A 21369-nucleotide genomic window follows, 5' to 3' on the forward strand; every position below is an offset into this window, starting at 1 on the left:
TCAGATGTGCAAAAATTCCAGTTCGGTACCTAGGAGTACACCTGACCCCAACACTGCAACAATTGTATAGTGCAAAACATCCTCTAATAATCCTTTGGGAGTCCCTTATTTAACATATGATACAATATTGCTATTGTCATATCCCATGATTCCCCTGTCTCAGCCCTCCACATCTCCTGAATCTGAGCTATATACTGCACTGAATCTTCATCTTCCTTCATAGTGCGCGCCTTGATTGAATGTATCTCCCGATTTTCTTTTCTTCTTTTTTTAATGGGCATTTGTATGTTGCCTAAAGACAAGTGTTTCCAGATGCCACAAAGACAAAAAAAGGGGTTTGAGGGGGAGGACAGTGGGAAAAATAACAGTTATAAGCGGTCTTAGTAGGCCTTGTTACATTTGGACCGTGCAAGTATAGCAATAATAGTGCAAGGGGGAGGGGGAAGGACAGGGCAGAAGGGCTAGGGTAGGGGAGGGGGGAGGAGAGAAGTGCAGAGAGGTGTGGCCCAAGGGGCTGAGCAAGTGCTAAGGGGAGCCCAAGGAAAGGCAAGAGCCAAAGGAACCAGAGGTAAAGGTCAGCTCGTGCAGGGAGGGGGTGGCCAGGATCAGGCCGTTCTGGGAAGGTTGACCGAGGGACATTGCTGATTAGCAATGTGCTGCAGTATACTGGTTGTGGAGGGCCTGGCCCGTGTAAGACTCATAAGGGACCATGCACTGAGGGCAGTGGCAGGGGGACATTAACAATGGAGGGGAGAGGTAAGGAGGGGGAGAAAAGGAACTTCTTCAGAAGCTTCCAGAATTTAAGGAGATCTGGCTCAAGTCTGAGAGGGACAGGCAGGCCATTCCAGAGGAAGGCTCCTGCCAAATAAAAAGATCTACTCCCCACTATTTGCTTGGAGAAACACCTGATCAGCAGACACTAGGAGCTAGAAGACTGAAGGACTCTAGCATGGAAGTATTGTTGGGTGTCTTGATCCACGTTCAAGTTATTAGGCTACAACATTTGTGCTGTGGGCTTAGGAAATCCAAGAGAGCAGAAATGCCCACATTGCGCCAGAATTCAGGGAAACCGCGCAGTTCTGCGCACACCAAAATGGTCGCCTGACCTGCCAACCATCAGTGCGAGCGTGATATGCCAGAAGCGCCATGAGTGAAATGTGGTGCCAAAGGAAAAAATAGCAGTGCCTGTTAGATCAAATGCGCCTTGAAATCACCTCTAGTTTCTCTGAAGTGCAAGCTAAAAATGCCTATTTTAAACATTGCAAGATATTCAAAAATCTCAATGAACACCAGCAGACATTTGGCAGAAGGTAGACTTGTGTGCATACAAAATCTGGAAAGAGAAAGAGCCCAAAACAATGTTTATTACAAAACTGGCTGAGCTGTGGATGTCAGCAGCTGAAGTGAAATTGGACTGAACGGCACTAAAATCTAAATGTTTAAAATAAATGAGTGACCTACTGTTGAGTGTCACATAGTTTGCAAGTGTTAAATGTCATAGTTTTGAACTTAGAATCAGCGTTCTAGCTGCATGTGTAAACATTGTAAGTTTGATTTGGATGAAGAAAAACTGGGAATCAAAGTGACATTTAGCTGAAGCCTGGCTTAAGAGAGTGAATTCTGCCCGGCAACTACCCCCGACAGGAGTTGAAACTTGATCAGCAGCTGTGTTCCCAGGCCTGGCTGCATTCTGCTGCCACTGCCAAAAGGAGATGACACCTCTCTGATTGAATCAGGGGAAGAGCACCTGGGACTGCAGGAAACTAAACAAAGCACTGTCCTTGGCCCAGGCAAATGTTAAATTAGGGGGGTCGTAAATGGTTTCCTCTAGGAAGGAAACGGGGAGGGGCACTGCATCTGTGCGCAAGCTGAGCTTGGGGGAAGTGGATAAACCAGAAATTCCACCATGTGCTTTGGAAAACCACACCCTTCGGGGCCAGAGCATAATTTTAAAAAGATGGATAATTCATAGTGCGGACTTGTAAAATTTATATAAATAACATCATCATTCTTGTGATTTTTCTGTGCAGGTTTTAAGAGGTGTTAGGACTCAGTGGTATGTTCTTGGGGATTGTAGCGGAAAAAAGGTTGTTACTCCAAATGTATGCATGCTAAAAATCTGACACTTTATCATTTGAAACCCATATCCCTGGTGCACATTTGTGTATAATCTGGAAAGGTTTAGAGGTCGTTATCTGGATGAAAAGGGGAGAATTCGGTCATAAGTGGACACAACATCTTACAAAGACAGGGATCGGATGGTTTGGTGCTACAGAAAATATGTTAACTGGACACATAATATTAGAAAAATGGTACATAGATAAATATGTATTTGGATCATAAATAGATTTGTGTGCAATTTGACAAGGGGAGGATCCTCTGACCATAAACCTACCTCATCACTCTGACTCACAACCCAGTTCCCCCAATCAAGGGAGAGAGGAGGAACTGGTCAATGATAAGTTGAGAGGGTTGGGCATGCAGAATGAGCCGACCCACCCACTTTTTCAAAACACATAAAAGGAGACTGTGCAGGACATTCATTTTTCACTTTCTGCAGAGCATTTTGACAGACAACTTCACGTCCAGACTTCAGACTTCACATCCAGAGACTCAAGACACCAGATAGACTACAGAACTTTGAACCAAGAAGGCCTACTGCAAGCCAAAGTATTCTCAGATGGCCTTGCAAGTTTGCAAACTGATTACCCCAGATCTCCAATGGGCACATCAGAATAAAACCGCCAGGCTGTGCGGTTTGCTGCTTGCTAAGAATCCTGCGAGACCAGAACAGAACCAGAGACCCAGAAAGCAGTGCCGTATCCAGAGAGACCAGACCCAGACCAGACCATTGTGAGCAGAACCAGAGACCAGACCAGAACCAGAGATCTGGAACCAGAGAACCAGTACCCAGTGGCGAGAGAACCGCAGCCAATCCTGACCCGATCCGTGACGAAGTCGCATTCCTGTCCAAAATAAATAGTGTGAGTACTCAGCCAGAATTGTGCAAAACCAATCTCTTAGTTTAAAATAATCTAATTCAAACTATTTTAACCTATTGAGAACTGCATCATAGAAATCATGTCCCTTCTTTTGATTCAAAGCTGCAAAACTGTCATCTGTCATTCTGAACTTTAAAATTTCATTTCGAGAATCTACCTTCACAAAATCGTCCATTTCTCTGGAACCGTTTGTCCTAGGAAATTCGTTTGCAACCTGACAATCATTCATAGAGCATTGCTAAAGTGATCCTGAACTAATTTAAAGTAGCTATCACTCACCCTGAACCTCTAGAGGGAATTAAAATAATGTTTAGCATATTTTTCCCTTCTTTGCATACCACCTTTAAAGTACTTTGCCTGTGTTTAAAATCATCCCTGTTGATCTAAGCTTGCTGGGGGGGAACTGAATTGGGATTGTACTGTGATTGTATTCCTGAAGAACTGTGTGTGTCACTTCCACCTCCTTACATTTCATAGAGGGGGGTGAATTGCCAAAAGGGGAAAAGTGATTATATTATGCTTTGCTGAAATCATATCAAGTTTATTCCTGTGTTGCTTCTTTTCCACCTTGCATTTCCTTGTACCATATAAAGCATTCTCAGCTATCTTATCCTCTATACTACTCCTAAGTAATTACCCAGTGTGCTAGTATCACATCATCCATTGTTGATCACTCACTGTCATACATCTAAGTGTGATATCAATTATTAATTTATTATAAAAGTGCAATATATATATATATATATATTGTTTAATTCTCAAATAAACCTTTTAAATTTGCAAGACAAACTTACTTCTTGGCTCAGTGGCGTCAGGGGGATTCTAAGAGAGGGTTGTTATATAAGGGTTGTCATCCAGAGTACACGAACTGGACATAAAAATATATAAATATGGGCTTCCCTTGAGCAATCCCAGACAAGGCACTGACCTAGTGGGACTGCTTGATTGGAGTCTTTAACAAAGTGGGGGCTCGTAGCTGGGGATTCTGGATTAGATCTATCACTTGTGCAGATTAATACAGTGTGCCAGCTGACAGGATACATATCCGGTTAGATCACCACGCTGTGTTACGCTGTAAAGCACTCCTCAAAGGAACGCTCTAAGGAAAAGGTCTGATTTGCAAAATAAAATACAAACGTCTGTAAGTCAGGAAGGAAATCAATCTCCAGAATGACGACCTTGGTAGATATGAAGATAGCTAGGGAACACCTCTTACATAAGCTATTTGTGAGAGGTGAGTGGGCTCATCAGGACCAGGTGGTCTGGTTGTAGGCAGTTGCACCCCAGATCACTGAAACAGAGTCAGATATATGGAGAGATCAGGGTCCCTTACATGTGGCCCTGAGTGAACTATATATGGCCCCTAAGTCCAAGGATGAGCACAACAAGATTACCAGGGTAGCGGCATATTTATATTTACATATAGGAGCCATACAGGACAAATGTGCTGAAGGCCAAGATCTGGCAAATAGGCAACTGATGGCATTAGAGAAGGCCCAATCTGACCTGGTCTCTTCTGAGCAGAGGCTGCAGAGGAGCCAGGAGTCATAAAATGATAGTAGGCAGTATATTATTAAAATAAAGGAGGACATGGATATCCTGCAACAGGAAAAGTCTGACCAGAATAACAGATTTCTGGCCTTGCAGAAGGAGTACCAAGAAGGTTTGGACACCCTACTGCAGAGCCAGAAAAAGCTGGAGCAACAACTGGACTTCAATAGGGCAGGCGCAGAGCAGGTAGTAACCCTCAAAGCCATCTAGATAGGGAGAAAGAGGAAAGCAATACATTGATTTTGAAAGACCTGGATGCCCAGGCAGAGTTTGATCAAGAATGCCAGAAAGCTGGTGCCTTTCAAAGGCATAGGGACGACCTGGCGGCACAGATGCAGGCTCTTAGTCAGGAAAGTGACACCTTAGGCCAGGAAGTCCGCCAATTAAAAGAAAAAATTGAAGGAAATCACCTGGCCCTCCAGGGGCTGGATGACCTCCAAAAAGAGCATCAGAACTTGTTAGAGCACACCAGGAGGGTGGAAGATGCTCTGGCAAGAAAGGAGCAGGCCAGTAGGGATGGGACTCAGGAGGTAACCCTCATGCAGCAAAGACTGGCCCAGTACTCCAGGACCAACCAGGAAGCACAGAGAGAGAATGAGGCTCTCTGTCAGCACAATGATAGGCTCCAGCCACAGGTAGCCATGCAGGAGAGACTGATAGAGTCTAGTAAGGCCTTAAGTGAGGAACTGAAAGCGCAGGCTCTTGCATTGCAACAGGGAGCAGGGGCTGATAGAGATGAAGTTCGCTGGGAAAGGGAAACACCTGAGCATAACCCCAGGAGCCCTAGTACCAGAGGCCTTCATCTCTCCCAGTCCTTGGACTCTGCCACCCCCACGACCCCTGGCGCACATGAGCACAGGGCCACAGGGAGGGCAGATTACTATCCGGCCAAAAGTATGGGGTTCATAGGCCAGTACCTCCCAGAAATGGATGGGCAGGCATCCGGGTATGGGCACCTAAGCACAGTGCAATTTAGTGGGGAAACCCAGGAGAGTAGGCCCACTAAGGGCATCCTAAAAACCTCTGCCCAGTTAGGTCAGTGGGGGGGTACCCATCAAATCCTGGCAGCAAGGAGGGATCTGAAGACTCCTCTGAGCGGCCCAGGACACAGGAGACCAGGTCCCCACATTCTGCCAGCCATTCCCAGGCTCGCAGAATCCGGGAAAACCTGGAAGATCAGATGGGCACCTCTGGGAGCAGTGCCTCTGAGTCAGAGGATGAGTGGACCAGAGTTACCCGAACCAAAAAGGCCAATAAGGCAAAAAGGGCCTTGCTTCAGGACCCCTTAAAGCAGATCAAGGCAATAAGGAGTGTCATCACCCCTTATCGCAAGAACTCCAAGTATTCTGTTTGAGAACACTTGGAGCTCTTTGAGCAAATGATGGAGACTTTCCATTTGAAGGACAGCAGTAGCTGCATCCAGTACGTCAAATGGACATTCTCCCCAGAATACTCCAGTTTCTTTGCGGGGCTGGAGGACCAAAACCATTCAAGATGGTTCACATATAGGGCGGCCATCTTGAAACATTTTTCTGTTCACCGGAATCCCCAAGAGGCTCGCAAGGCAGCCTACAATTTGCAATGTGGGGAGGATCGGGCCCCACAAGAATTTGTGCAAGAATTGAAGCGTGCCTTTGCGCAGACCACCAGAAGGGTGCGCACGGACAGCAGAGAATTCATCAACACATTTTTCCATGCACTCTCAAATACATAATGACCCAGCTCGTGAGAGATTTTCACGAGAAAAGATCTTTAGACTGGGTCATTGAGCAAGCCACCCGCATCTACGAGGTGCAGAAATCGGTGGAAAATAAGAATCAGCCCAAAAACCCCAAAACCAACAGCACCCCTGCTGCTGCCAAGGTGGCAGAGGTAAAGATTGCCCCCGTTTTAGATTTGGAGATGGGAGGACCTAAAAACCTGCCTGCACCAAATAATTCACAGCCCAGAAGGCCCTCGGGCCAGTCACAGACAGGGAGTCAAGGAGGTATTCCCACAAATGGGGTCCCCCGCTCCCCTGACTATGTAAGTCCCCGCTATAAGGGAAACCGACCAATCCTGGGTTATGTGCTGAACTCCTCCGGCCCAAGGGGGGGGGATCCAACCAAGCGCCCAACCTAGGGAACTTCCCTCCGCATTCCCCCAGGAGGGCAGAAATTCACCAAATCCTGGGCAGAACTTGTTCAACAGCTATCCACCCAACTTCCAGCCCCAAAATCATCCATCCTTCTTTCCCCACTTTCCTGAGCCCAGACAACCTAATCCGGGAGAGGGGAGGCCAAGGGTGGAGGGGTACCCAAATCTTCCCAACCCAGGGTACTACCAGAGAAGGGATAGCTTCTCTTCCCGGGATCAGCCCAGGGGAGAAAACAGAACCCCGTATCAGCCTGAGCGGGTTTCCCAACTTGAGCGCCAGGTCCAAAATATGGCACAGGATTTGGGCCGCATGCTGAGGGCCCAACAGAACCCTCAGATGGGCATGCCGGCACAGAATGCCCCAAACTCTGGGCCTGGTGCTCCAGAACAATGACGGGGGCAGCACCCCGATAACCCACCGGTTCCCAGGGAGGAGGCACAAGGGGAAGGGGGGTGTAAAGCCTTGGAGGAAGCTTCCTTCCCAACTTGTAAACAGCCCCTGGAAAACCAGGAACCGTAAACAAAATCTCCTACCCCTGAAAGTCTGCCACCCAAGGAGCAAAGAGGAGGTAGGAGAAACAAAGTACCCAAACAGACCCATTTTGTGGAGGAGGTACAGGTCTTCCAATTTGAGGGAGAGGGATCCTCAGAGGATCCTGGGAAAAGTATCTTCTCCTTCAGAGATGGGGGAACTCCTCCCAAGGAAAAATGGGTCCCAAGGGATTCCAACCTAGACTGGGTAGATGTGGGGATTGAGCTGTCGCCGCCCATCATTCTATCCCAGAACCAACAAGACTGAAAACCCCTGGTTCAAACCCATCCAGGTGACTGCCTCCAGAAAGGGGTGGGGGGCGGCCCAGAACTGGAACCAGGGGAACCAAAAACTGCATCAATATTTTCTTTCAGATTCCCATGACTCTCCACAGAATTCTGCCCAAATCTCTTCTCTCTCAATGTCCATAACCAGAAAGTTAGCCCACCAGTTGTCCAAAAATGTGCATTATCTGTGCCCCTTTGAGGAGAAGGAGGGAAGATATTATGCCTTGGTACAAGTACAGGGGCAGGGTACAATTGCGGCACTGGTGGACACTGTATCCCAAGCTACCCTTCTGTCCAGAAGGGCCTTTGATGCACTAAATGTGGGAAGGGGGGAGAATTACCGTATTCCTCTCACCTCTTTTCCTGGACAACTGCAGAACTTTGACGGGAAGGGAATTCCCATCGAGGGGACTGCAGATTTGGACATCAAAATTGGGCGACACAAGGTGAAACACCCGGTCACAGTAGTGACTCCAGAGGGCAACCCTTGTTTACTAGGGAATGACCTCCTGAGAAGGTTGTCACCTCTAATAGATTGCGTTAACAAGGTCCTCTTGACCCAGACTAGCCGACCAATAAAATTAAAACAGAGTGTCAACCATATTAGTTTAAACGGCACCTGCCACATGGTTGAACAAAAATCTGACAAGTAGAATTTCACTTCCAGAACAACCAAATTCCAGATGTGACAGTAATAGCAGTAGGACAACAGACTGGTGATGGGGGGTCCTCTCTATTTCTGAAAATCAACCTTCCTTTCAGTTTAAGGTGGCATTCCACACTGGTGGGAAACACCCTGAAATTCTTTACTAATTCACAATCAGACATTCCCACTCCAATAGTCCAGAAAGATGTGAAATCAGCTCAGAGCCTGGCTTATGTTGAGAAAATTGGAGAGCAGTTGTTCATCCCTGTTCAGTTAAATGATGGGAAGGACTTCCCAACTTGTAAACAGCCCCTGGAAAACCAGGAACCGGAAACACAATCTCCTACCCCTGGAAGTCTGCCACCCAAGGAGCAGAGAGGAGGTAGGAGAAACCAAGTACCCAAGCAGACCCATTTTGTGGAGGAGGTACAGGTCTTCCAATTTGAGGGAGAGGGATCCCAAGAGGATCCTGGGGAAAGGATCTTCTCCTTCAGAGATGGGGGAACTCCTCCCAAGGAAAAATGGGTCCAATCCAGACTGGGTAGATGTGGGGATTGAGCTGTCGCCGCCCATTATTCTATCCCAGAACCAACAAGACCGAAAACCCCTGGTTCAAACCCATCCTGATGACTGCCTCCAAAAACAGGGGGGGCGGCCCAGAACCGAAACCAGGGGAACCCGAAACCATTTCCAGTTGCCAACATTTTCTTTCAGATTCCCAAGGCTCTCCACAGAACTCTACCCAAATGTGTTCTCTAGCAATGTCCAAAACTAAAAAATTAGCCCACCAGTTGTCCAGAAATGTGCTTTATCTGTGCCCCCTTGAGGAGAAGGAGGGAAGATACTATGCCCCAGTACAAGTACAGGGGCAGGGTACAATTCTGGCACTGGTGGACACTGGATCTCAAGCTACCCTTCTGTCCAGAAGGGCCTTTGATGAACTAAATGCAGGAAAGGGGGAGAATTACCGTATTCCTCTCACCTCTCTTCCTGGACAACTCCAGAACTTTGACGGCAAGGAAATTCCCGTCGAGGAGACTGCGGATTTGGACATCAAAATTGGGCGACACAAGGTGAAACACCCGGTCATAGTAGTGACTCCAGAGGGCACCCCTTGTTTACTAGGGAATGACCTCCTGAGAAGGTTGTCACCCCTAATAGATTGTGTAAACAAGGTCCTCTGGACCCAGACTAGCCGACCAATAAAATTAAAGCAGAGTGTCAATCATGTTAGTTTAAACGGCACCTGCCACATGGTTGAACAAAAATCTGACCAAGTAGAATTTCACTTCCAGAACAACCAAATTCCAGACGTGACATTAATAGCAGTAGGACAACAGACTGGTGATGGGGGGTCCTCTCTATTTCTGAAAATCAACCTTCCTTCCAGTTTAAGGTGGTATTCCACACTGGAAGGAAATACTTTGAAATTCTTTACCAATCCACAATCAGACATTCCCACTGTGATAGTCCAGAAAGATGTGAAATCAGCTCAGAGCCTGGCTGATTTTCAGCAAATTGGAGAGCAGTTGTTCATCCCTGTTCAGTTAAATGATGGGAAGGACTCTGTTCTCGCCCAAATGTGTGTGAGCAACGGTAAGAGCTTCATCAGCGAAGCCATGTTCCGCCAACTCCCAAAAGATCCAGCCATTCCCACATTCAAACTGATAGACAAATGGGAAATGGATATGGAAACACCCAATTCGAAACATCTCCTGCCAAGCAGGTGTATGCTCAAAATCTCCATTGGCAATAAGAGCATCCATAATTGTTGGGTTGTGCGAGACGTCACTGCCGCCTTTTACTTAGGCAGTGACATTCTCAATCGCTTTGCCATTAGTTTGGACCTAATAAACTTCAAAGCTTGGTCCCGATTAGCGGATAACCCCATGGGCTTTGATGATCCAGAAAAAGCATTTAGGTCAGCTCAATTGCTACCTTATGCAGTCGAAATTCAGATTAAAGAGGAAGTCACCATCCCAGAAAGGACCCGACAATTCTCCCTGGAAGTGAAAGTTAAAAGAGGACAAAAATTGAAAACCCTGATGCTTATATTCATCTAAATGCTTCTCTCCAACAACAAGGGTTAGGGGTAAACCCAACACCATTAGTCAACATAGAACATGACACCATTCCAATAGAGGTGGATAACAGCGACTTAAAGAGTATTACTCTAGCCGCAGGCACCATTATGGAATGGCGGTTGATGACCGACATTTCTCCATTGATTTAGGAAATGAACTGTTAGGACCAATCCCCAAGAACTTTTTTGACAGTGACAGTGATGACAATACAACACCAGACAGGATCTTTACCCGGCATGGGGGGAACTTCCTGGTGTACACTTCTTGCCCTTATGGTAAGGAAGACGCGACTTGTGACTTCAGAAGGGATGAGGTGATTTTCCAGGTCCATGAGGGCTGCCTTTCCCACCTGAAGCCTCTAGTCCAAATCAGCACTCTGACCAGGGACTTCTCCACCCAGCTGGAGGAGGCTGCTGAGATAGCAAACCAGAAGTATTTCCAGGCTTCAGGCAGATGGTGGAAGAGAGAGTCAACCTAGCTGATGCCTGCGTGACTCTGGAACAGAAGCAAAAGTTGAAACAAGTTTTCTTGGATTTCCAAGATCTCTTTGCGGTAGACTCATATGACTGTGGTTGCACCGACATCCACACAACAACAATTCCCATGACCCTGGAATGACTCCAGTGTTTGTGAAGCAATATCGTTTGCCGCTCGCATCCATGGAGTCCCTTACTGAAATAATTAAGAACCTTGAGTCCCAGCGAATAATCCGTCCAGTACACAGCACCTTCAATAATCCGGTGCTCGGAATATTGAAGCCAAACGGCCAGTGGAGACTCTGCGCCGACCTTAGGGAGCTCAACAAACAGGTCCATACTTCCCGATGCCCTCTTCCCTACATTGACCAAGGGCTGGCCCAGATCCAGGGTTCACAGGTATTCACTGCAATAGGCCTGACCAAAGGATACTAGACCGTGCCTGTCAGTAGGGAGGACCAATACAAACTGGCTTTTACCTTTGGGGGCCAGCAGTACACATGGACCCGGACTCCCTTCGGATACCTTAACTCCGTCAATGAATTCAACATTTTCCTACACAAGGCAATGCCCGACCTGGGTGCGCGGGGTAACCTGGCTTATGTAGATGATGTCCTCATCAAAAGTTCATCTGTGGAGGAACACATAGCGGAGATCCGTTATGTTCTGACACATTTGAGGGCCGCCGGAGCAAAACTTTCCTTTCAGAAAGCACAGTGGTGTAGAACCTGTGTTAATTTCTTGGGGCATGAGATTACTCCTCAGGGTCTCTGTCCCCAGGAAAAGAAAGTGGAAGCACTCCAGAAACTAAAGGATCCCACAACTCTGCGGGAACTAAGGAGCCTCCTTGGACTGACTAATTACAGCAGAAAGTTCATTGAGGGCTACACAGAGATCACTAGACCCCTGATTCATCTTTTGAAGGTGGGGTCAAGTGGGAATGGGGTCCAGAACAATCCGAGGAAGTAAGACAACTCAAAAGAAGCCTCTCACAAGCGCCTTGCCTAGCTTAACCTGTCAGAAACGAAGAGTTCTTCCTGGAGACAGGGTTCTCTAATACGTGCTTGACGGCAGTATTATACCAAAAGCATGACAAGGTCAATAAAGTAATCTCCTATGCGAGCAAAACTTTATCCTCTGTGGAGGAAAAATTCAACGATTGTGAAAAGGCACTCCTGGCAACGGTGTGGGCATTGAAGAATTACCAGCCTTCATCCAGGGGGACCACATTATAGTGGAGACTCCACACCAGCCTCTGCAATACCTCCAAAATGACAGAATCCGGGCCGGAAATGTGAGTAATTCCTGAATTACTTCCTGGATTCTGTCAATGCAAGGCTTTCCTGTGGAGGTCAGATATGGCCAAAACAAGAAGAGTCCCCTCGCGCAAGGTCTGGCTGACTTGCATGATTGTGCCAGAGAAAGGACAAGAGTCTAAAAATCAAGGACAACATGGAGGCATACCTTAATTCCCCCCACAAAGTCTTTGAAGAAGACAAGTGTGAGGGAATGCCCACTCTCTATGTGGATGGATGCTCTTACCATGTTGACAATAACGGGGAGAAAGAACTGGTGGCCGACGTAGGGAATGCATGGGTGAAGGAGTTTCCAGAACCCTCCGCTGGGTACAAAATTGGCCCCCGAAGTAGTCAGGTGGCAGAGTTGATGGCTGTGCATCAGGCCATCCTCACTGCTGTCCAACATCAACTCCACGAACTGGTCATAATCACAGATTCGGATTATGTACGGAACGGGTTCGTGGAGCACCTGGTTAATTGGAAAACCAAAGGCATGTTATGTGCTAATAACAAACCCTTGAAACATGGGAAGTTAATCCAAAACATTGATGATCTGGTCCCCTCGAATGGGATGACCATCTACTGGAAAAAAATCAAGGGTCATTCCAAAGTAGAGGGACCAGACAAAACTGGAAATGACTTAGCTGATCAGCTGGCCAAAACCGGGGCCATCCAAGGGGATCTAATAGAAATAGAGTCCCTATTGGGGGAAATCTAGGTCACTGCTATCACTAGGTCCCAGACAAATGCTCACAACAATCTTTCAACTGCACAATGGAGTAAGGAGACACCTGATGCTGATTTGATTACGGCTCAAAAGGGGGATCCAATAATTGGTAAATTTTACCAACACATTGAGGACCCTGAGAACTTTCCCCTGATGGATACCGATTACATTGGGAAGGAGGACCTTAGAGTGTTGATGAAATGTCCAAAAATGTTCCGAATCAAAGATGGTTTGTTGGTAAGGAAATCCCAAGCTGGCCACGATCAGTGGGTAGTTCCTACCTCATTCCGAAGCCTGATGTTAAATTACGCCCATGATGCGGCCACCGCCGGTCATAGGGGGTTTCACACAACACTGGAAATCTTAAGAGAGGTTGCATACTGGCCACACATGGGGCAGGACCTCGACCAATACTTGAAGGGGTGTCTTGTGTGTGCACAATTTCAGCCGACATCCCTCACACACAGTGCGCCTCTCCAAAAGAGGGGGATGACACTGCCATGGTCAGATTTGCAAATCGACTTCATAGGCCCTGTGATTCGCTCATCTAGGGGAAACAAGTACATGTTGACGGTCACATGCTTGTTTACAAAGTGGGTGGAATGTCTCCCAGCCCCAAACTGCAAGGCAGAAACATCAGCTGCCCTGATGAATAACCACATCTTTTCCCATTTTGGTCTACCTCAAAGGATTGAGTCAGACAGAGGCAGCCATTTCACCAGCGAGGCAATGACAAAGATGTGGGAGATACTGGGAGTCAAAAGGAAGCTACATATTGCTTACCGACCAGCTTCTTCTGGGGCAGTAGAACGCTATAACCGAACCATTGTGAGCATATTAAAAAAGTCTGTGGCAGATTCTGGGCCAAGTTGGGATATCCGATTACCTCTGGTCCTAATGGCCATAAGATCTACCCCTTCATCTGCAACTAAAATGTCACCGTTTGAGGTGATGACTGGACGCAAGATGGTGCTTCCCCAGCATTTGCTCTACAGGACCCAAGAGCAGACATTGATAAATGCCTCCATGAGTATGTGGAGAATTTAAGGAAACACCTTCAATATGCTTTTGCCTATGCTAAGCGGAATCTAGAAAGATCAGCTGATAGCATGAAGACCCATTACGATTTGAAAACTTCCAGGAAAGTATATAATGTGGGAGATCAGGTCTATCTATACAATTTCCAAAGAAACCAGGCCAAACAGTGAAAATGTTTGCCTACATGGAAGGGACCGTTGGAAATTATAGACAAGATCTCCCCAGTAGCTTATAAGATCCGCATCCCCAAAGGTAGTCTGGCGGAAGGGTAAGAAAAGTGGTTACATACAAATCAGCTAAAGTGTTGCCATCCCAGGCACACTCTGCAGCAACTGGGGGAATCCTCTGGAATCCCAGAGTGGGCCGCTCTAGAGTAATTCAGTTCCAACCCTAAAATATCCCACATATAGTCTCTAAAATATCATGATTCTGGTAGGAAAATGCTTCCTGTTATATCTTGTTTTTTTAAAATAAGACTGAAAAATGTAACCGGATATATAAAATGTATGTGTTCGCCACACCATTAATAGTGGTGGAAAAATGTCTACGAATGTGTATTGCCGCTTTGCTTTATAATCCTAGGAGAGATAAAACCATAGAGACTGACCAAGGAGAACGACCCGGAGACCGTGAGCAAAGATCCGAGGGGCCTGGGGTACCGCCCAATATTCCCATCAGCACAGGCGAGGAGAACCGATCGATCCAAACGGATGAAGGAAAAGATGCTGAACTGTGCCATCTGCGGAATTGGAAGAAGATGATGCAGACATCCCAGCGCGTGGATCAAAACATCCTTTGCACCCGACTCCCCCTCGACTCGAAATCAAAGTGCAGTCGGGCGGGGGGGTTTGTTGGGTGTCTTGACCCACGTTCAAGTTATTAGGCTACAACATTTGTGCTGTGGGCTTAGGAAATCCAAGAGGGCGGAAAAGCCCACACTGCGCCAGAATCCAGGAAAACCGCGCAGTTTTGCGCACACCAAAATGGTCGCCTGAAGCGCCATGAGTGAAATGTGGTGCCAAAGGAAAAATAGCAGTGCCTGTTAGATCAAAAGCGCCTTGAAATCACCTCTGTTTCTCTGAGGTGCAAGCTAAAAATGCCTATTTTAAACATTGCAAGATATTCAAAAATCTCAATGAACACCAGCAGACATTTGGCAGAAGGTAGACTTGTGTGCATACAAAATCTGGAAAGAGAAAGAGCCCAAAACAATGTTTATAACAAAACTGGCTGAGCTGTGGATGTCAGCAGCTGAAGTGAAATTGGACTGAAAGACACTAAAATCTAAATGTTTAAAATAAATGAGTGACCTACTGTTCAGTGTCTCATAGTTTGCAACTGTTAAATGTCAACTTGATCAGCAGCTGTGTTCCCAGGCCTGGCTGCATTCTGCGGCCCCTGCCAAAAGGAGATGACACCTCCCTGATTGAATCAGGGGAGGAGCACCTGGGGGCTGCAGGAAACTAAACAAAGCACTGTCCTTGGCCCAGGCAAATTTTAAATTAGGGTGGTCATAAAGGGCTTCCTCTTGGAAGGAAACGGGGAGGGGCACTGCATCTGTGAGCAAGCTGAGCTTGGGGGAAGTGGATAAACCAGAAATTCCACCATGTGCTTTGGAAAACCACACCCTTCGGGGCCAGAGCATAATTTCAAAAAGATGGATATTTCATAGTGCGGACTTGTAAAAATTATATAAATAACATCATCATTCTTGTGATTTTTCTGTGCACGTTTTAAGAGGTGTTAGGACTCAGTGGTATGTTCTTGGGGATAGTAGCGGAAAAAGGTTGTTACTCCAAATGTATGCATGTTAAAAATCTGACACTTTATCATCTGAAACCCATATCCCTGGTGCACATTTGTGTAAAATCTGGAAAGGTTTAGAGGTCGTTATCTGGATGAAAAGGGGAGAATTCTGTCATAAGTGGACACGACATCTTACAAAGACAGGGATCGGATGGTTTGGTGCTACAGAAAATATGTTAACTGGACACATAATATTAGAAAAATGGTACATAGGTAAATATGTATTTGGATCAGAAATAGATGTGTGTGCAATTTGACAAGGGGAGGATCCTCTGACCATAAACCTACCTCATCACTCTGACTCACAACCCAGTTCCCCCAATCAAGGGAGAGAGGAGGAACTGGCCAATGATAAGTTCAGAGGGTTGGGCATGCAGAATAAGCCGACCCACCCACTTTTTCAAACACATAAAAGGAGACTGTGCAGGACAGGTAGGGACATTCATTTTTAACTTTCTGCAGAGCATTTTGACGGACAACTTCACCTCCAGACTCCAGATAGACTACAGAACTTTGAACCAAGAAGGCCTACTGCAAGCTAAAGTATTCTCAGCTGGCCTTACAACTTTGCAAACTGATTACCCCAGATCTCCAAGGGGCACATCAGAATGAAACCACCGGGCTGTGCGGTTTGCTGCTTGCTAAGAATCCTGCGAGACCAGAACAGAACCAGAGACCCAGAAAGCAGTGCCGTATCCAGAGAGACCAGACCCAGACCAGACCGCTGTGAGCAGAACCAGAGACCAGACCAGACCAGAACCAGAGATCCGGAACCAGAGAACCAGTACCCAGTGGCGAGAGAACCGCAGCCAATCCTGACCCGATCCGTTACAAAGTCTCATTCCTGTCCAAAAAAAAATAGTGTGAGTACTCAGCCAGAACTGTGCAAAACCAATCTCTTAGTTTAAAATAATCTAATTCAAACTATTTTAACCTACTGAGAACTGCATCATAGAAATCGTGTTCCTTCTTTTGATTCAAAGCTGCAAAACTGTCATCTGTCATTCTGAACTTTAAAATTTCATTTCGAGAATCTACCTTCACAAAATCGTCCGTATCTCCGGACCCATTTGTCCTAGGAACGTAATTTAACTTTCATCGTAAAGCTACGATTGCTAGTCTTTATAGTGCCTCCGTAATCGCGCTTGACGTGGCCCTAAAAAAAGCAAAAGCAAAGGCTGACATTTCACCTTTTGTTGTCTGTCTGCCTGGCCTTACCACTACGACTGATACTGTCATCTAACCTATGATCAAACCAACTGTGCGACTAAACTCAAATCGAAAGTGGTGTCCTTACGTAGCTTGTAAACAGCCAAAAATTGCACCAACGCTGAAACTGCTCTTTTGTAAAAACCTAACAGGTTATAAACAAAATCCCCCAAAAAATCAAAAAATAAAAATATTTAGGGTTCCTGGTTGCGTGACCTATGATGAGTGGACCATGCAGTCTAACAACTACGCCTAGAACAGGGAGCCTGGAATTGTGAAAAACAAAAACATTGTGAACTTAAGGTTCTGGGTTGTGCAGCCTGTGATGGGTGGATTGTGTTGTCTGACAACTGCACCTAGACCAAGGCACTCTAAAATTGAAAAAGACAAAGACACTGTGAAAGAAGAATCCCAAAAGTAGTGTTCACTTGACTTGGACGTGTGCTTTGTTTCCCCATGAAACTTAGTCGCTTTGAACTTGGGGAGGGGAACCCTGATTCTATCTGTGACACTGCTTTGTACTTGGTGAAAGGAACTCCAGAGACCTATATTTGATTTTGAACTACATCACCTTGAACTGAAGAAAGATAATCTTCAGACTTTTTTGTGGAACTTTCTTATACTTGAGGAAGGGGAGCTGAACATTTTTTTTATTAAAGCTGTGAGCTGGAAGAATCTCAAAACTTTGAGTTGAACACATTTTCTTTTGATTTCGATATCCCTACACATTGGTTACATTTAGCTGTGAGGGCAAGTATAGGTTTTGGACACAGGCAGACTTTTAAGTTAAACTCTGCAGACTTTCAAGTTAAACTCTTGGACTGAGACTTCCCATAGTTTCATTCTGGTAGGGAAATCCCACCTTAGCATAGGGCAAGTTAGGCCTTTTACCACCCTGACATTTGGTTTAATATAGTATTTTACTTTGAACTTTAAGGGGCTGATTCATGGAATTTGTGCGCCGAAAAACGGGGATTTGTGCGCCATTATGCCCGCAAATCCCTGTTTAACAAATGGGGATTTGCGGGCAGAATGGTGCACAAATCCCCGATTTTCGGCGCACAAATTCCATGAATCAGCTCTTAAGTCTGTTGTCTGTATGTTGCTCCACGATGCCTTCACAGTTGGCATGTGTATGATACAGATCTGTTCTGACTTCAATAATTATGTGAATTTATGAACTACCAGCAACCATACCATATATTTCAAAATTACCCTGTCACCAGCCTTTAGTGTATCATCATTGTTTTGGTTGTGGAACAGAAGTGCAGATTTAAATGCAGACTCTGGCATGCAGTGACTTTGCTTTCATGGCAGCTGTCAAACAGGGCACCTGTAACCTTTGATACTGCTCTGTGCAACTGAAGAACACAATCTGCAGACCAGGAGACTGATGCAGCAATCACATGTGTCACTAAACGGTTGGGTTGTAGCTATCTTAGATCAAACCTTTCTGAGATGGATTATTCACATTATTTTATTATTTAATCAAAATAAAAAGAGATATTCTACACTCTTTTCAGATGGTAGTTCCTCACGTACACATATGCTGAGTTGGTCAAATTTGAAAAAATCCTTCCCCTTTGTCACTTCTGTGTTCTCTATGAGTACCAACATCAGTTGGGTGATATTGTATATACATATGTGGAGAATAAGTGGTCTGCAGTGGCTGCTACAGCAAATGTCTTGCTAACTCTTCTGTGTCCATTGTTGGAGGCAGTCCCCCTGCCTGTGGAGAGTGTGTCTATTGCTCATTACCGCGAGGATGCAAGTGGAGAATAAGTGGTCTTTAGTGAATGCTACAGCAAATGTCTTGCTAACTCGTCTGTGTCCATCGTTGGAAGCAGTCCCCCTGCCTGTGGAGAGTGTGTCTATTGCTCATTACCGCGAGGATGCAAGTGGAGAATAAGTGGTCTTTAGTGAATGCTACAGCAAATGTCTTGCTAACTCGTCTGTGTCCATTGTTGGAGGCAGTCCCCCTGCCTGTGGAGAGTGTGTCTATTGCTCATTACCGCGAGGATGCAAGTGGAGAATAAGTGGTCTTTAGTGAATGCTACAGCAAATGTCTTGCTAACTCTTCTGTGTCCATTGTTGGAGGCAGTCCCCCTGCCTGTGGAGAGTGTGTCTATTGCTCATTACCGCGAGGATGCAAGTGGAGAATAAGTGGTCTTTAGTGAATGCTACAGCAAATGTCTTGCTAACTCGTCTGTGTCCATTGTTGGAGGCAGTCCCCCTGCGTGTGGAGAGTGTGTCTATTGCTCATTACCGCGAGGATGCAAGTGGAGAATAAGTGGTCTTTAGTGAATGCTACAGCAAATGTCTTGCTAACTCTTCTGTGTCCATTGTTGGAGGCAGTCCCCCTGCCTGTGGAGAGTGTGTCTATTGCTCATTACCGCGAGGATGCAAGTGGAGAATAAGTGGTCTTTAGTGAATGCTACAGCAAATGTCTTGCTAACTCGTCTGTGTCCATCGTTGGAAGCAGTCCCCCTGCCTGTGGAGAGTGTGTCTATTGCTCATTACCGCGAGGATGCAAGTGGAGAATAAGTGGTCTTTAGTGAATGCTACAGCAAATGTCTTGCTAACTCGTCTGTGTCCATCGTTGGAAGCAGTCCCCCTGCCTGTGGAGAGTGTGTCTATTGCTCATTACCGCGAGGATGCAAGTGGAGAATAAGTGGTCTTTAGTGAATGCTACAGCAAATGTCTAGCTAACTCGTCTGTGTCCATCGTTGGAAGCAGTCCCCCTGCCTGTGGAGAGTGTGTCTATTGCTCATTACCGCGAGGATGCAAGTGGAGAATAAGTGGTCTTTAGTGAATGCTACAGCAAATGTCTTGCTAACTCGTCTGTGTCCATCGTTGGAAGCAGTCCCCCTGCCTGTGGAGAGTGTGTCTATTGCTCATTACCGCGAGGATGCAAGTGGAGAATAAGTGGTCTTTAGTGAATGCTACAGCAAATGTCTTGCTAACTCGTCTGTGTCCATCGTTGGAAGCAGTCCCCCTGCCTGTGGAGAGTGTGTCTATTGCTCATTACCGCGAGGATGCAAGTGGAGAATAAGTGGTCTTTAGTGAATGCTACAGCAAATGTCTTGCTAACTCGTCTGTGTCCATCGTTGGAAGCAGTCCCCCTGCCTGTGGAGAGTGTGTCTATTGCTCATTACCGCGAGGATGCAAGTGGAGAATAAGTGGTCTTTAATGAATGCTACAGCAAATGTCTTGCTAACTCGTCTGTGTCCGTCGTTGGAAGCAGTCCCCCCTGCTTTGCTACCTGTGGGGATTGCATATATTGCTCATTAATGAGCAGACGCAAGTGGAGAATAAGTGGTCTACAGTGGCTGCTATGGCAAATTGTTTGCTAACTCTTCTGTGTCCATTGTTGGAGCTGGTCCCCCGCTGTGCTACCTTTGGGCATTGCATATAATGCTCATTACCGTGCAGGGCATGGCGTGGACGCAAGTGGAGAATAAGTGGTCTGCAGTGGCTGCTATGGCAAATTGTTTGCTAACTCTTCTGTGTCCATTGTTGGAGCTGGTCCCCCGCTGTGCTACCTTTGGGCATTGCATATAATGCTCATTACCGTGCAGGGCATGGCGTGGACGCAAGTGGAGAATAAGTGGTCTGCAGTGGCTGCTATGGCAAATTGTTTGCTAACTCTTCTGTGTCCATTGTTGGAGCTGGTCCCCCGCTGTGCTACCTTTGGGCATTGCATATAATGCTCATTACCGTGCAGGGCATGGCGTGGACGCAAGTGGAGAATAAGTGGTCTGCAGTGGCTGCTATGGCAAATTGTTTGCTAACTCTTCTGTGTCCATTGTTGGAGCTGGTCCCCCGCTGTGCTACCTTTGGGCATTGCATATATTGCTCATTACCGTGCAGGGCATGGCGTGGACGCAAGTGGAGAATAAGTGGTCTGCAGTGGCTGCTATGGCAAATTGTTTGCTAACTCTTCTGTGTCCATTGTTGGAGCTGGTCCCCCGCTGTGCTACCTTTGGGCATTGCATATAATGCTCATTACCGTGCAGGGCATGGCGTGGACGCAAGTGGAGAATAAGTGGTCTGCAGTGGCTGCTATGGCAAATTGTTTGCTAACTCTTCTGTGTCCATTGTTGGAGCTGGTCCCCCGCTGTGCTACCTTTGGGCATTGCATATATTGCTCATTACCGTGCAGGGCATGGCGTGGACGCAAGTGGAGAATAAGTGGTCTGCAGTGGCTGCTATGGCAAATTGTTTGCTAACTCTTCTGTGTCCATTGTTGGAGCTGGTCCCCCGCTGTGCTACCTTTGGGCATTGCATATATTGCTCATTACCGTGCAGGGCATGGCGTGGACGCAAACGCAAGTGGAGAATAAGTGGTCTGCAGTGGCTGCTATGGCAAATTGTTTGCTAACTCTTCTGTGTCCATTGTTGGAGCTGGTCCCCCGCTGTGCTACCTTTGGGCATTGCATACTTGCTCATTACCGTGCAGGGCATGGCGTGGACGCAAGTGGAGAATAAGTGGTCTGCAGTAGTATGCGGGTGTAAGCGGCAGCAGACCTCTTTGTAACCTGTGCTGTATTATCTGTAGGGGGAAGTGGTGTGATGCT

The sequence above is a fragment of the Ambystoma mexicanum genome, chromosome 10, assembly GCF_040938575.1.
Source record: "Ambystoma mexicanum isolate Mex_15411 chromosome 10, UKY_AmexF1_1, whole genome shotgun sequence".
Lineage (NCBI taxonomy): Eukaryota > Metazoa > Chordata > Amphibia > Caudata > Ambystomatidae > Ambystoma > Ambystoma mexicanum.